Genomic DNA, 13,718 nt, shown 5'->3' with positions numbered 1-13,718 from the left:
ATGTGACACACACACACTCTGGTCACAGCAAAGCTTCACACAAGAGCCCTGCCTAGGCCGTCCTGGCTCCTGGCAGTGCCAGCACAGGGCTGCACAAGTTCCTGTTAAACCATCATTTCTATTAGTTGAAGTTAACAGGCATAATCTTGTTTCCAGATATTTATCCACGTTCGGAGGGCTGTAGTTACATGTTTGAAGTTAGGGGGGAAAAGTGAAAGATCTAAGCAGCCATTCTAAAAATACATTAACAGTTTCCAAAATCTATATCGCTGCTTAATTAAATATGTTATCCTGTTTATAGGATCTGTGGCTAATTATTTAGAGTCATTTAATCTACTCAATTTGCACGTTAATTAAACAGCATCGGTTTGCAGCGCGGCCGGGCAGGCTGGGAGGGAGGCAGCGCCGCCTGGCGGGGATCCCGCTCCGATGCGCGCGGGCTGCGGTCCCGCTGACCCGGCCTCTGATCGGGCGAGTGTCCACGAACCGCGGACCTAGGGTGATTCAAAGGTGGTCGGTCCTGGCTGGTGGAGACTGATGGCGTTGGGCCGCGAGAGGGGCTGCGTTGCCACGAGGAAACCTTCCCAGGCTATCCTGCAGAGAAATTTGGGGTCGCCTGGTCCAGCAGATCAGAATTCGACTGTTAATTTGTGGGCAGGGGGATCCATCCATCCACTTATGCATCCATCCATTCACCCACGCGGTGAATGGATCCACCCACCCATGCATCCATCCACTGATCCATCCATCCTCCCCAGGCTCAGGGAGACAGTGGCGCAGAGCAAGTGGAGAATTGGGGCGCAGGTCCGGGACTGGGGAGGGCCGCGATGGCGGGTGCTGCAGGCGTGCTCCCCAGCAGCGAGCCGCCGCGTCCAGCCCTGCTCCCCGGCCTGGGGCGAGGGGCCCACGGCTGGGCCTGGTTAACTGGAAAATGATGAAGCCGCGCCCCGCCCCCGCACTCGCGGCCTAATTGTTTTCGCTGCCTGTCCCATCTGTCCCTCTCCGCCCGTGTGTGTTTTGGCTTTTGTTTGGCTGCCCTGTGCTCACACCCTCTTTCAAAGACCACTTCTGTCGCCCTTCACCGATCTCTTCTGCCCCATTAACCCATCGGCACGAGGCCCGGGCAACAAAGGCCCGGGGGTCGGGCCGGCGCGCGAGCGCCCCTCATTGTCCGAGCAGACTCCGCTGCGTGGTCCCGCGGCCCGACGGGGCGGGAAGGAGCCGGCTGGACGCGGACCGGGGCGGCCCTCGCGGCCGAGCATTCTGCCTGCGAAGGCGGCCCTTGGCAGGGGCCAGCACGGCAGCTGCAGCCGGGAAAACTAATCCGCTCGGCCTCCCGCTTTGTCCCTCCCTGGACGTGGCACCAGCGCGCAGAAAGCAGGCTGTGGGAGGAGAAAGGCAGCCCACCTCGAGGCCTGTAAACAAAGACCAATAACCTGCGACTCAGCCGGTCTGCCTTGTCTCCTCACGTTCCTCCCGGGAAATGCTGACCAGGGGGAGCGTTCTTACTCTGGTGGGGGCGCTGGCTGGCATCAGGCCAGGAGCCCCGGGGCAAGGAGAAGTGTCCACCAAGAGCTCCCAGCAGCCAGGATGCTCCCCACCCACCACCATGGGGAAGGCTGAGGCAACCCCAGTGCTCCTTGGGGCCGCTGCTTCTGGGGTCCGGGAGAAGCACTGGAACCGGCTAAGGCCGAAGGACCCCAGGTCTTAAGCGTGTGCTGCTGCTGGGGTCTCTGCAATGTGGAGGGTTTCTCTTCCTTCTGCAGGAGCATCATTCTCCCAGAGCTCCCTGTTCTGATCAGTGAGGCCAGAGGAAAGGGGACCATAGCAGGAAGGCTATCCCATATGTAGCCAGAAGGTCACCTTTCTCTAACTGTGGGGCTGAGGACTGCAAAGAGGGACAGAAATACGGTCCAGTCATGTTGAGCCGCACATGCACGTTGACAAGCTGAGTGGTCTTGAAAGGGCTCAAGAGGAGCCCTCTTTTTTCACCTAGACTCTACCCATTTTTATTTTTCCTCCTGGCACTCTGCAGAGCCATCCTGGAAGACACTGGGTCTGCACCCCTTGTGTGAAGGATGGGGAAGCCGCCAGTCCAGGCTGAGTGAAAAGTTTCCACTTTCTACTTTGCCTGATAATCTCATTTTTAAAAGTCATCAAGTATTTTAAATTAAGAGATTGCATGACGAGGGGGAAGCCCTGCAGAGTAATAGTGGCCAAATGATATTGGTATGTTGTGTGCATGCACAAATATGTAACAACAGATCCCAATGTGAGGCACAACTATAATACACCAGCTTTTTTAAAAAGAGAAAGAGTGATTGCAAGAACAAGAAAAGACAAATTAAGAGTGTTTAAGTTCTCCTCCCACTAGTGTTCCCAAGCAGGAACATTCAATGCATGCCTGGTTCCCTCCCTCCCATGTCCCCATGTTGGTGTCGGTGAACCTCAGGTCTAACTCTGGAGAGTTTCACCATTTCCTGCTGCTGACCATGAAAGCAGGACCCAATATTCTTTGGGGAGGGTCTAATGGGTTCCTAAGCGCATAGGGGAAAATGGGGGTACTCCTTTGACTTCATCCTTTTGAATGAGGCCCAGTTCACATTTCAATATTGCTCCTGCAGGATTTTTATAAGACAGTTTTACAACTTATTGGAAGTCTACATCCTTTGTCTGCTTGAGATCTACCTTAAAATATTGACCCCAGGCTGGACCTTGGAGATCTTTGGCCTCAGGATCTTGGACAAGTGTTTAGGCAGAAGCAATACAGGAATGTGAACTTCAAGTGCAACCAGCAGGACTCATGGCCACTTCAGTGAGTCCTCCACTGCAGGCCAAAGACACAGTCTCAAGAGTCCTAATAAGACCAGCAACAGGAAGCCCTGGTAATTTTAAAATAACAACTTTATTGAGACATTGTTGACACCATCAAATTCATCCTTTTGAAGTGTGCACAATGTGGTGATTCTTTTTTAGCACATCCCAGACTTGTGCAACTGTTACCACTCTCCACTTCCGGAACATTTTCTTCACCCCTAAAAGAAACCTGGTACCCATTAGCAGTCACTCCCCATTCCTATCCCCTCCCCCCCAGCCCCTGGCAACCACTAATCCACTTTCCGTCTCCATGGATTAGGCAAGGATAATTTTGCAAAAAAGAGATTCTACCAGTCTGGAAAGGAGTATATAAATGAGGAATGGGGCGGGGGTGGGGTGGAGGATGAGGGTAAAAACACTTTCTCCTGCGGATCAGCACGCTCCTTATGGAACACGGAGGGAAGATACCATTTGAGGGCCAGAAGGGAAGAGGCTTCGAGGAAAAGCGCAATGTCCATTTACCCTCGGCCAGGGCCATATGTTTTCGCCATCAGCATTCTTTCTTTTCCCCAGAGTGTACAGACATGCCCTTAAAATCGCCTCTGGCCCCTTCTATTGGCACCGTGGCTCCCGGCAAGGCAGAAACCACAACTGTCCTTTCTGTTCAGTACCTCTGGTTTAGATCAAAACTTCCAGGGCTGGCTTGGCACTGGTGGCTCTTGGAAGGTCCCTCATGTCCACTTCGATGTCCCTTCTCTCCAATCTTGAGGAGCCAATTTGGTCATCTGATGGCTTTGTTTGTTTTGATACTTTGCTTAGAATGATTTGGTTTTTAATGCATTTAAGAGGTTGCTGGAACATAATTCCTTTATATATAATTCCTCAGCTCAGAAAATACCATTTTCTTTTCCCTGACCAGCAAAAAAAAAAAAAAAAAAAATCTAAAGTTAGCTTATTTCAACACCAAATTTTGTCTTCCCCTTGTCCTTTACAAGCCCAAACTTCAGCAATCACAGCATCAGGCTTCTAATGAGTATTTTCTTGATTTATAGCCGAAATGAGCAGTTATCTGCTAATAACCTCTGAGTCTGAAATTAGAAGGGATAGAGAAAATAAACCAAATTGCAAAGATCAGCTCTGTTAAATAAAGTCATTGTGCAAAGACATATAACAACATTTTCATGCATCAGATCAACGACACAATGGGCTCGTCATCGGAGGTCGTAATTATTTAATACTACTTAGCAGCCTCGGAGCGCTTGCCCTATGAACGTTTAATGGACATTTGTTAATTAATTCTCAGCAGAGCCCTTCCAAATGCTTAGATGCAGAGAAACTGAGGCAGGGGTGAAGGGTGTCGGAATGCAAGAGCTACATAAGAAACGCCTGTCCCCTTGATGACTGAGGCCACCTCTCATCAGTCCCCTCCCGCTTGGGGACTTTGGGCATCCAGGGGCTGCTAAATTGCTCTGAAGCAATTCATAAACAAAGGCATTGTTAAAGGAATTATGTTCCTGCAGCCTTCGACTGTGCTACCCGGCCAGAGGCCAGTTATGTTCCACCTGCCAGGAGAGAAACAAGACATTTAAGACAGCCCAAAGTAACTTCATGTTAAAGAACACGAGCAGGATGTGTCCCACTGTGGCAGGAGCACAGAGTGGGCAGCAAGCTCCCAGGAGAAATCACATACTTGTTGGAGTCAGAGCCTCTATTGGATGACCACCGAGGCTACTGTGGCCACAGGCTTCTTAGGGCACCTGGCCACCCCAGCCACCAGGGATGCCTCCAAGCCCCCACAGGAGCCTGGCAGCCTGCTTGTGGCTTCTTGTTGTTCTCATTCCGAGGCACAAGCAACTGGACTGGAGGAGTAGAGCAGGGGTGGGGTAGGGGGGTGCTGGGAAATAGGACCTCCTTGTGCCCTTCAGCTTTGCCACCCAGATTGTCAGCCCAGACAGCAGAGGGGAAGAGGTGGCCCTAGAAGTCCTCTTCTGGCCCATTTCCAGAACCCCTTCACTACTGGAGGGGTGGGCATGGCTGCCCAATGCTGGGACATACCACTAAGAGCATCCAGAACGGGTCACACACAAGGCTGGGGAACCCACTTAATTCCTGAGACCATGGGGAATAGGAAGAAGGTTCCCTGCAGGACCAAGAGGTCAGAGCCAGCCAGAGCTCCACCAGTTTAACCATCCGGGTGTCCAGAGAAGAAGCCCTCGAAGGCCCCCAGAGAAGTGATTTCAGGATCCAGGGGTGCAGTGTGTTCCTGAGTGGTGGCTGACCTGTGCCTCCTCACAAGGCTGTGTCCCTGCTGAAAAGCCCTCCTGCACTTACATCAAGGGAGCCACCTATAAAAGTGGGTAGGGAGCATGGCCCCTGGCTTGTTCCCATGTGGATATTGGCCCAAGGCAGCAGCCCAGAGCAGGCCAGCCCTCCTCTTACTGTGAGGAACTTCATCGACCATTAATTTATTATTTTGTTCTGTCCATGTAGGACACCCTGAAACAGACTGATGGGAGAAGAAGCTTCCAGTACAGTTCTCAGTGATGGAGAGAAAGAATTTTCATGGGCATTGGTGTTTTGCCCAGTGGCATTGCTGTCTCCTCTCCCGTGTCATAGTCAGCACAACAGTGTCCCACAGGGCTCTGGAAAGCCAACAGGACAACAGCAGCCCACATCTGGAGGCCCGTCCCTGGTACCTAGGCCTTTCCTCCTTGGAGGAGAATGTCCTTCCGTGCTCCCTGTTCCCCAGATCTGCAGCAGCACACCACATACATAATACTGTTTACTTCATATTTCACTTTAAAATCTGCTTTAAATAGAATCCCTTTTTAATTGAGTCTCATCCTAATACAAAATCTCTGAGATCACAGGTCTGATGTGCTTGCTGTATTTTCTAATGAATTTTGAAATAAATACAATCACCAAATAAAAAAATGCTGTGTTGGGGGTGGAGCTCCGTGGTAAAGCACTTGCCTGGCATGTGTGAGGCCCTGGGTTCCATCCCAGCACCACCAAAAATAAATAAATAAATAAATAAAATAAGTTAAGTTAAAATTTTAAAAATGCTGGCTTGAGCCAGGTGCAATGGTGCACACCTGTAATCCTAGCAGCTTTGGAGGCTGAAACAGGAGAATCGCTAGTTCAAAGCCAGCCTCAGCAATTTAGGGAGGCCCTAGCAACTTAGTGAGACCCAGTCTCTAAATTAAATATTAAAAAGGGCTGGGGATGTGGATCCATGGTTATGTGCCCTGGGTTCAATTCCTGGTACAAAAAAAAAAAAAATTCTGGCTTTTGTGCAGGATGTTGACTGTGCCTGCACTATTAGTACATGGTCCCATGCCTAGGAAAGCCGAGGCCAGATGGTTTGCAGCCAGAACCGCTTTTTGCGCAGGGGAGCAGGGCCTGCAAGGAGGAGCACAGGCCAGTCCTCAGTGTGGAGCCATCCAATCTGTCTGAGCCCAGTGCTCTCCTCTCTAGGAGAGGCCAGCTGGCTGTGAGAATAGCGTGCAGGCTGGGGAGAACAGGTCTAAAGGAAGGGACCGGTGGTTTCCATCCAATTATTGGGCTTCTCTAGGGCTTCAAGATTCCTTCAGTTCAGAAGCAGGCAGAACACCTTGAGCTGTGAGAACACCTTGCACAAAGGGACAAATTCTGTGGGATTCCACCTGGGAGGTCCCTAGAGGAGCAGATTCCTAGCATGGTGGGTGCCAGGGGTTGGGGAGGGATGGGAAGTCAGTGTTTCAGTTTGGGGAGATGAGAAAGTTCTGGAGGCGGTGGGTGGTGATGATTGCACAGTACTGTGACTGTGCTTCGTGCCACCAAGCTGTGCACTTCAACATGGTTGAGATGGTGGATTTCCTGTGACATGAATCTTACCATAATTAAGAAAGACACATTATAAGAGGGATGCACAGACTGGCTGTGGGGACCCTGGGGATTCAGGTCACTAAGGTTTCCACTTGGTTGGAATTTTCCATAGTAATTTTTTTTTTTTTTTTGGTACCAGGGATTGAACTCAGGGGCACTCGGCCACTGAGCCCCATCCCCAGCCCTATTTTGAATTTTATTCAGAGACAGGATCTCCCTGAGTTGCTTAGAGCCTTGCTTTGGCTGAGGCTGGCTTTGAACTTGCGACCCTCCTGCATCAGCCTCCCCGGCTGTGGGGATGACAGGAGAGCACAACCCAGCCTGGCTCCATAATAATTTTTTAAAGATTTCTCACACACGGGCAGCTGATATTCACTCTCTGCAGAAGAGGGAGAGTGACCATCAGTGGAGGATCTCCATGGTGCAGTTCAGGGTGGAGCAGCCCTGGGAAGAGGAGACTGCTGACAGTCCCCCAGGGTCCACACTGTTCCTTGTGTCCTCAGGGCTGTGATCTCAGCCAGCTGTCCTTCCCCTGTGCCCCCCACAAACCCCAGGAGGCTGAAGAAGCAGGTGGTCAGGGTGGGGGCGTGTGGGGATGTGGGATGTCCGTGCACAGGGCTCCTGCGTTCCTCAGCCTGACCGCAGGGAGTCAGGACAGGACCTTGGTGGTGGTTCCTACTCCCAGGGCTCCCTCTGGAGGCAACAATGGCCTTCAGATCACAGCCCCCACTTCAGTTCCCTACATTCCCAGCAGAACTTCTGATAAAGTTTTAAGTTCTTTTCAATCCTATGTTTGGCATTTAGGGAAGAAAGCCGCCTACATTAAAAACCACTAGAAATGTCTTTCTCTTCTCTATTACTTCCATTTACCGCTTCCCTCACCTTCTTAAAGACTGTGATTTGCAGAATTTGGTGGTGAGGGCCTGTCATCCCAGTGGCTTGGGAGGCTGAGGTAGGAGGATCACAAATTCGAGGCAGCCTCAGCAATTTAGCAAGGTCCTAGGCAACTGAGTGAGATCATGTCTCAAAATAAAAATTTTTTTAAAAGGCTGAGGATGTGGCTCAGTGCCTCTGGATTTAATGCCCAGTACCAAAAAAAAAAAAAAAAGAGAGAGAGAGAGAGAGATTTTCTGCCAGAGGCCGTGGAGAACATCTACACTGAGTAGATCTTGGTGGAACTTTGAGCCCTGACATGAGAAGGTTTTTGGAAGCCCAACAAGGGTGTGCATGGAAGAGTCCATGTCACAAGAAAGGTCTGCATCTACTTGACATATCTCACATGGGGCATCTTCCCACCCCAGGAGCAGCTCATCAGCCCTGGAGAGGGTGGGTGTGACACCCAGCCCCAGGCAAGTGGCTTTCGATGTTCTTTCCAGGATTAGTGCTTCCTTTGTCCCCCAGGGTTCTGTCACAGTCTTGGAAAGAAAATCCAATCAGAGAAATCCCATTTAGGCCACTCAGAGAGTAGATGCTGACGACCACTCTGCCTGTGCTGGGAAACAGGTGGCCCTTCAGTGTCCATGAAATCCTCTCCCTGGCCTCTGGGAATATTTTATGTTTCTGACACTTGGCAATGATGGTTGTCTGCAAAGCTTTCTTTCTTTCTTTCTTTTTTTCTTTGCAGCACCTAAAAATATCCGAATAATTAAGCTGGTGCAGTGGCACGCGCCTGTAATCCCAGTGGCTTGGGAGGCTGAGGCAGGAGGATCGCTGGTTCAAAGCCAGCCTCAGCAAAAGCAAGACACTAAGCAACTCAGTGAGACCCTGTCTCTAAATAAAATGCAAAATAGCGCTGGGGATGTGGCTCAGTGGTTGAGTGCTCCTGAGTTCAATCCCCAGTACTCTCCGCCCCCCACCAAAAAGAAAAAAAAAAAGAGTAATTAAAAATAATCCACTAAACTAATATTATAGGTTCAAGAAAATTTTTGATGCGAAGCACGAACAGGAGAAATGCACTAGGAGGCTAGCCTCTCACCTGGAGGCTGGAGAAGCTGAGCAGAGACTGTGTCCCTTTGTTCGAGCTCCGTGGTCCCTGCCCTCCGTTGTTTTATTAATTTTTTTTATCTACAATTCTAAACTTCTTTTGCATTTATTAGAACAATAGGGAAGCTTATTGAGGTTGTATTTTTATTAAAATTTCTATTAACTTTTGCTATCAGTGCAGTTGTGGATTAATTAATTTTTACTACTTTTCTAAAGCAAAAAAATATTAGAGCTGATCCCAAATTACTTCAAACCTGAAACAAGCCAAGTCAGAAAAGAGCAGTTTGGCAAGAGTGACTCAGATTTCGAGCAAGTTTTTGATTAGAGGGGAGGAAGTTGTCAGGGTCGGACCTTGGGAGAGGAGAAAATTTTTCCATCCATCTAGAATGTTCTGTGACATTCTGCGGGGAAAATTCTATACTTGCTAATTCTCATAAATGAATACATATGGAGTTAAACTTTAGATTTAGTTTTTTTTTGGGGGGGGGCAGGGTGTATATAGTTCTATGAGATTTTAAATCGAGGTAAAATTCCCATAATATCACATTTCCTGTTGATGGCATTATTCCGTCCATGATCTTTTGCGTCTGGATACCCTAGAAGGACAGTATTAATGACCCTGATGTTTGTTTGTTTTGGTACCGGGGATTGAGCCCAGGGGCACTTAACCACTGAGCCACATCCCAGACAGTTTTTATATTTTATTTTGAGATGGTGTCTCGCTAAGTTGCTTAGGGTCTCAATAAGTTGCAGAGGCTGACTTTGAACTTTCGATCCTCCTGCCACAGCCTCCCGAGTGGCTGAGATCACAGGAATGTGCCACCACACCTGGCATGACCTGGTTTTTGCAAAGGAAGAGGGAGCTGGTGGTGGGAGTGGGAGTGGGACCTAAGTTGGCCTTCCTTCCTTCAAACCCATTAACCAGAGGGGGAGACAAGCACTGTCCCCAGGAGGGAGAACAGAGTCAACCACAGTGTCTTTCCCTCTAGGAGACAGGGCTCAGAGACACAAACAGGCTTCCCCTTCAATTTTTCATCCTCGTTGGGGAATTCCCCATTGGAAGGGTGATCCTGGTCCAAGCCAGATTTCCTGAATACGGCTGGTTGTCTTGGGCTGTGTGCCCACCCTGGCTTCTTGCTGTAGTTTGTAGCTGACCCTGCAGCCCATCACCTGACTTTTTTTTTTTTTGTACCAGCAACTGAACCCAGGGGTGCTTAACCACTGAGCTCCATCCCAGCCTGTTTTTGTATTTTATTTAGTGACAGAGTCTTGCTGAGTTGCTTAGGGCCTCGCTAAGTTGCTAAAGCTGATTTCGAACTCGAGATCCTCCTGCCTCAGCCTCCTGAGCGGCTGGGATTACAGGCATGAGCCACTGCATCCGGCTTATCACCTGACTCTTCCCTTCAAAGATGACGCTGGGGGGGGGGTGAATCTGCATCAGAGCCTAGGCCCCTCTGGAGCCAGGAAGATGGCCCTGTGACTGTGTCCAGGGCCTGTGTGGGTCGGGCACACAACTGCACACATGATTTTGAGAAAGGATTTCACTTCCTTCTTGAAAAAAAGCTCCCCCAAGAGGAATTGAAATAAAGATAACCAGGCACGAGTCATCTGAGCAAGTCAGGGCCTGCAAGAACAGGGAAAGCACCACACTGACCAGCCCAGTCCTGAGCATGGTCAGGAGGTGGGGAGAGAGAGAGAGAGAGAGAGAGAGAGAGAGAGAGAGAGAGAGAGAGAGAGAAAGCCTAGGGTACAAAGGAAACCCGGCATTGACCCTCCGCTCCAGCTCAGCCTCACAGGCCTCCTTCCCGCTAGGCAGAGCAGCTCCTGAGAGGAGTGTGGCCCTCCGCACAGGCACATCTGGCGCCCAGGTGTGTGGGTTCTGCCTGGCAGCCGGCCAGCAGGGAGGAGACCCTCTCCTGGCTTCCGCTGACCTCCCTGCGCTCAGCCCTACCCACGAACAATCTGCAGCTATTGTCCCAGGAGATGGAGCAAACTGGCAAAGCCACTCACAGGAGTGTTTGTTCCCTGCCCTTTCTCCACCTACCCTCCTTTGCTGGGGTCTGGGAGACCCACTGGCCAGCAGAAAGGGACAGGGGGGCCTCCGCGTTGACATCCCCTACCTGCATCTGAACAAAGGACGTATCTGGGGTCCCCAGAGGTGGTGCCCAATAGAAGGGGCAGCTTCTTGGGAATTTGTGAAGGCACTTTGGGAGCCTTCCCCTGCTGCCCAGTGGAGACCCTGCCTCCTGGAGCCTCAGGCTGGGACCTGCTCACGGTGCTGCTGGCCACTGTCACAGCCATGACGACATCCTGCCCTCTGAATCCTCAGAGGGTAAATCTGTTCCCGGCCACTGGGACCGAGTGGTGCAGTTCAGAAAAGGCTCTCGCATACCTACCGCCTTTGTATTTTCTTTCTCATTCGAGAGAAAGCCACCCCGAGAAGCTTCGTGGCTAGTTCACTAATGGCAGAGTCCAGACCTCAGCCCGCCTTGGAAAGAGCTGCTCCTGGGGGCGGAGGTAAGCTGGAGCCCGTGACCACCAGGAAGCCCCGGGCAATGATTTGTCTGTCAAAGCTCGGGAGCATAATGCAGTTATCCAAATAAGTGCTGGCTCATAGGCACGGCACCAAAAATAAATTAGGACGGGCCCAGAAGAAACAGACTGGCTGCCAACTGAAAATACAGGTGGCCTCCAAGGGCCTCTGTAAATGGGTCCTGTTTGTTTTCAGGAGGGTCTCAAAGGGAGGCTTTTTTTTTTTTTTTTGGAGTAGAATTCTGGGTGTTTGTTCCTGATATTTCTTGAAAACAAATTAAAACAACGAGTGACCGCTGTGCCCCTGCAGGGAGCCGGTGGCCGCAGGGATTGTGCTTTCAGAACCGGGAAGGGAAGAAGAGAGGGAGACCAGGGGATTCCCAGGGACTCCTGTGTGGGACCACCATGGGACAGGCAGAGAGAGAGAGGGGACAGGGAAGTGGATGAAGACCTGATCATGGGGCCACCTGGGAAGGCCGAGACCCACACACCAACGAGAGGGGCAGAGGCCAGGCCAGCAGAGCGCAGGGCTGAGCAGAACCGGCCCAGGGAGGACGCCCTTAAATTCAGGAGAGGTAAGTCCCAGGCAGGGTTCATAAAGAGCAGCCCACCGCGAAAATCAGAAGTTATCACAAGCAGGGCCGTGACCTTGCCAGCTGCCAGAGAGGAAATAGCTTCAACCTCCAACCTTGGAACTTTCTGGAATTTTTTTTTCTGTCTTTTTTTTTTTTTTCAATCTGCAGAACCCACGGATATGGAGGGCCAACTGTATCAACATGGAACCTCTTACGCCCCGCTGAGCTATCTGAAGGTGAAATAAATATTGGACAGACCCTTCTCAACAGGAACATTTACCCAGACTGATGGCGAACAACCCGTAAGAACATTCCAGAAGAGATGCAAGATGCATGAAATGCTGGTGAGAATTAGAGAAATAATAAAAAAGAAAAAGCTAAGTGTGGGTAAACTTCAATAAGCACTGACTAAACAAATGCTATGTCCTTTTCCAGCTAAAACCAAATTCTGTTGGGCATGGGGGCCACATGCCTATATATTCCCAGGAGCTCCAGAGGCTTGGGCAGAAGGATCATGAGTTCGAAACCAGCCTCAGAAATTTAGCGAGGCCCTAAGCAACTCAGTGAGACCTGACTTTAAATAAAATACAAAGAAAGGCTGGGGATGTGTCTCAGTGGCTAAGCGCTCCTGAGTCCAATTCCTAGTACCAAAATAAATAAATATTAACATTGTAAATAAATAAATACAACCAAGTTCTGTGATTATCAGGTACAACAGGTTTCCCAAATGTCAGATGTCATCACCCACTGCCACTGCAGAACCCAGGCCACTTCTTGCTTGTGTTTCTTTAAACATTTGGCTTCATTCTATTATTTTATTTATGTATTTATGTATGTATTTTGTACCCCAGGGTCTAGACTCTACCACTGAACCAAACCCAAATCATTATTATTATTATCATTACTATTTTGGGGTATGGGGATTGAACTCAGGGGCACTCGGCCACTGAGCCACATCCCCAGCCCTTTTGCGCATTTTATTTAGAGACAGGGTCTCACTGAGTTGCTTAGCACCTTGCTTTTGCTGAGGCTGGCTTTGAACTCACAATCCTCCTGCCTCAGCCTCCAGAGCTGCTGGGATTACAGGCGTGAAGCACTGTGCCCAAACAAATCATTATTTTATTTTTTTTCTAGGATTGGCGATTAAAACCAGGCATGATTTTTCACTAATCTACATCCCCAGCCCTTTTTATTTTTTTTTATTTTGACACAAGGTCTTGCTAAGTTGCTGAGGCTGACCTCGAACTTTTGATCCTTCTGCCTCAGCCTCCCCATAAATCATCATTTAAAAAAAATACTTATTCTTAAGTTTTAGGTGGACACAATATCTTTATTTTACATTTATGTGGTGCTGAGGATCGAACCCAGTGCCTCGTGCATGCTAGGTGAGCACGCTTCCACTGAGCCACAACCGCAGCCCCTAAATCATCATTTTAAATGAGCACAGGCAACCAGAACCCTCAGGCCCCACCCAGCCTGGCTGATCACAGTCAGGACTCAGGAGCTCCTGATGACAGGGACTGATTTTTAGAGCTTTGCCAAGGTCAATGCCAAACCTGTCACACAGCCCAGAAATACATCCTGTCCCGGACCACAAGCAGTAACTTTCTCTGTGGAACATGAGTTAGAATGGACTGCATTGTTCTCTGATATCCTTCACCACCCAAGCACACACGTACACACGCATGCACACACCTACACAACACACACACACACACACACACACACACACACACACACACACACACACACGTGCTCGGTTCTGGCTTAGCCCAGCGGCTGCCAAGCAGGGTTATGTTGATGTACAGTTTCTGTCCAGGGCCTCGGCCCAACCGGCCCTGTCAGTCAAGGCCAGGGAAAGTCAACACACCCCTCTCCCCAGGGCCTTGGGCCAACCTGATGCTATTTACCTCATGTTTACATTTATGATTTGGAAGGTCAGAG

Source organism: Ictidomys tridecemlineatus, chromosome 10 (assembly GCF_052094955.1).
Source record: "Ictidomys tridecemlineatus isolate mIctTri1 chromosome 10, mIctTri1.hap1, whole genome shotgun sequence".
NCBI lineage: Eukaryota > Metazoa > Chordata > Mammalia > Rodentia > Sciuridae > Ictidomys > Ictidomys tridecemlineatus.
Note: the sequence above shows the minus strand (reverse complement) of the source record.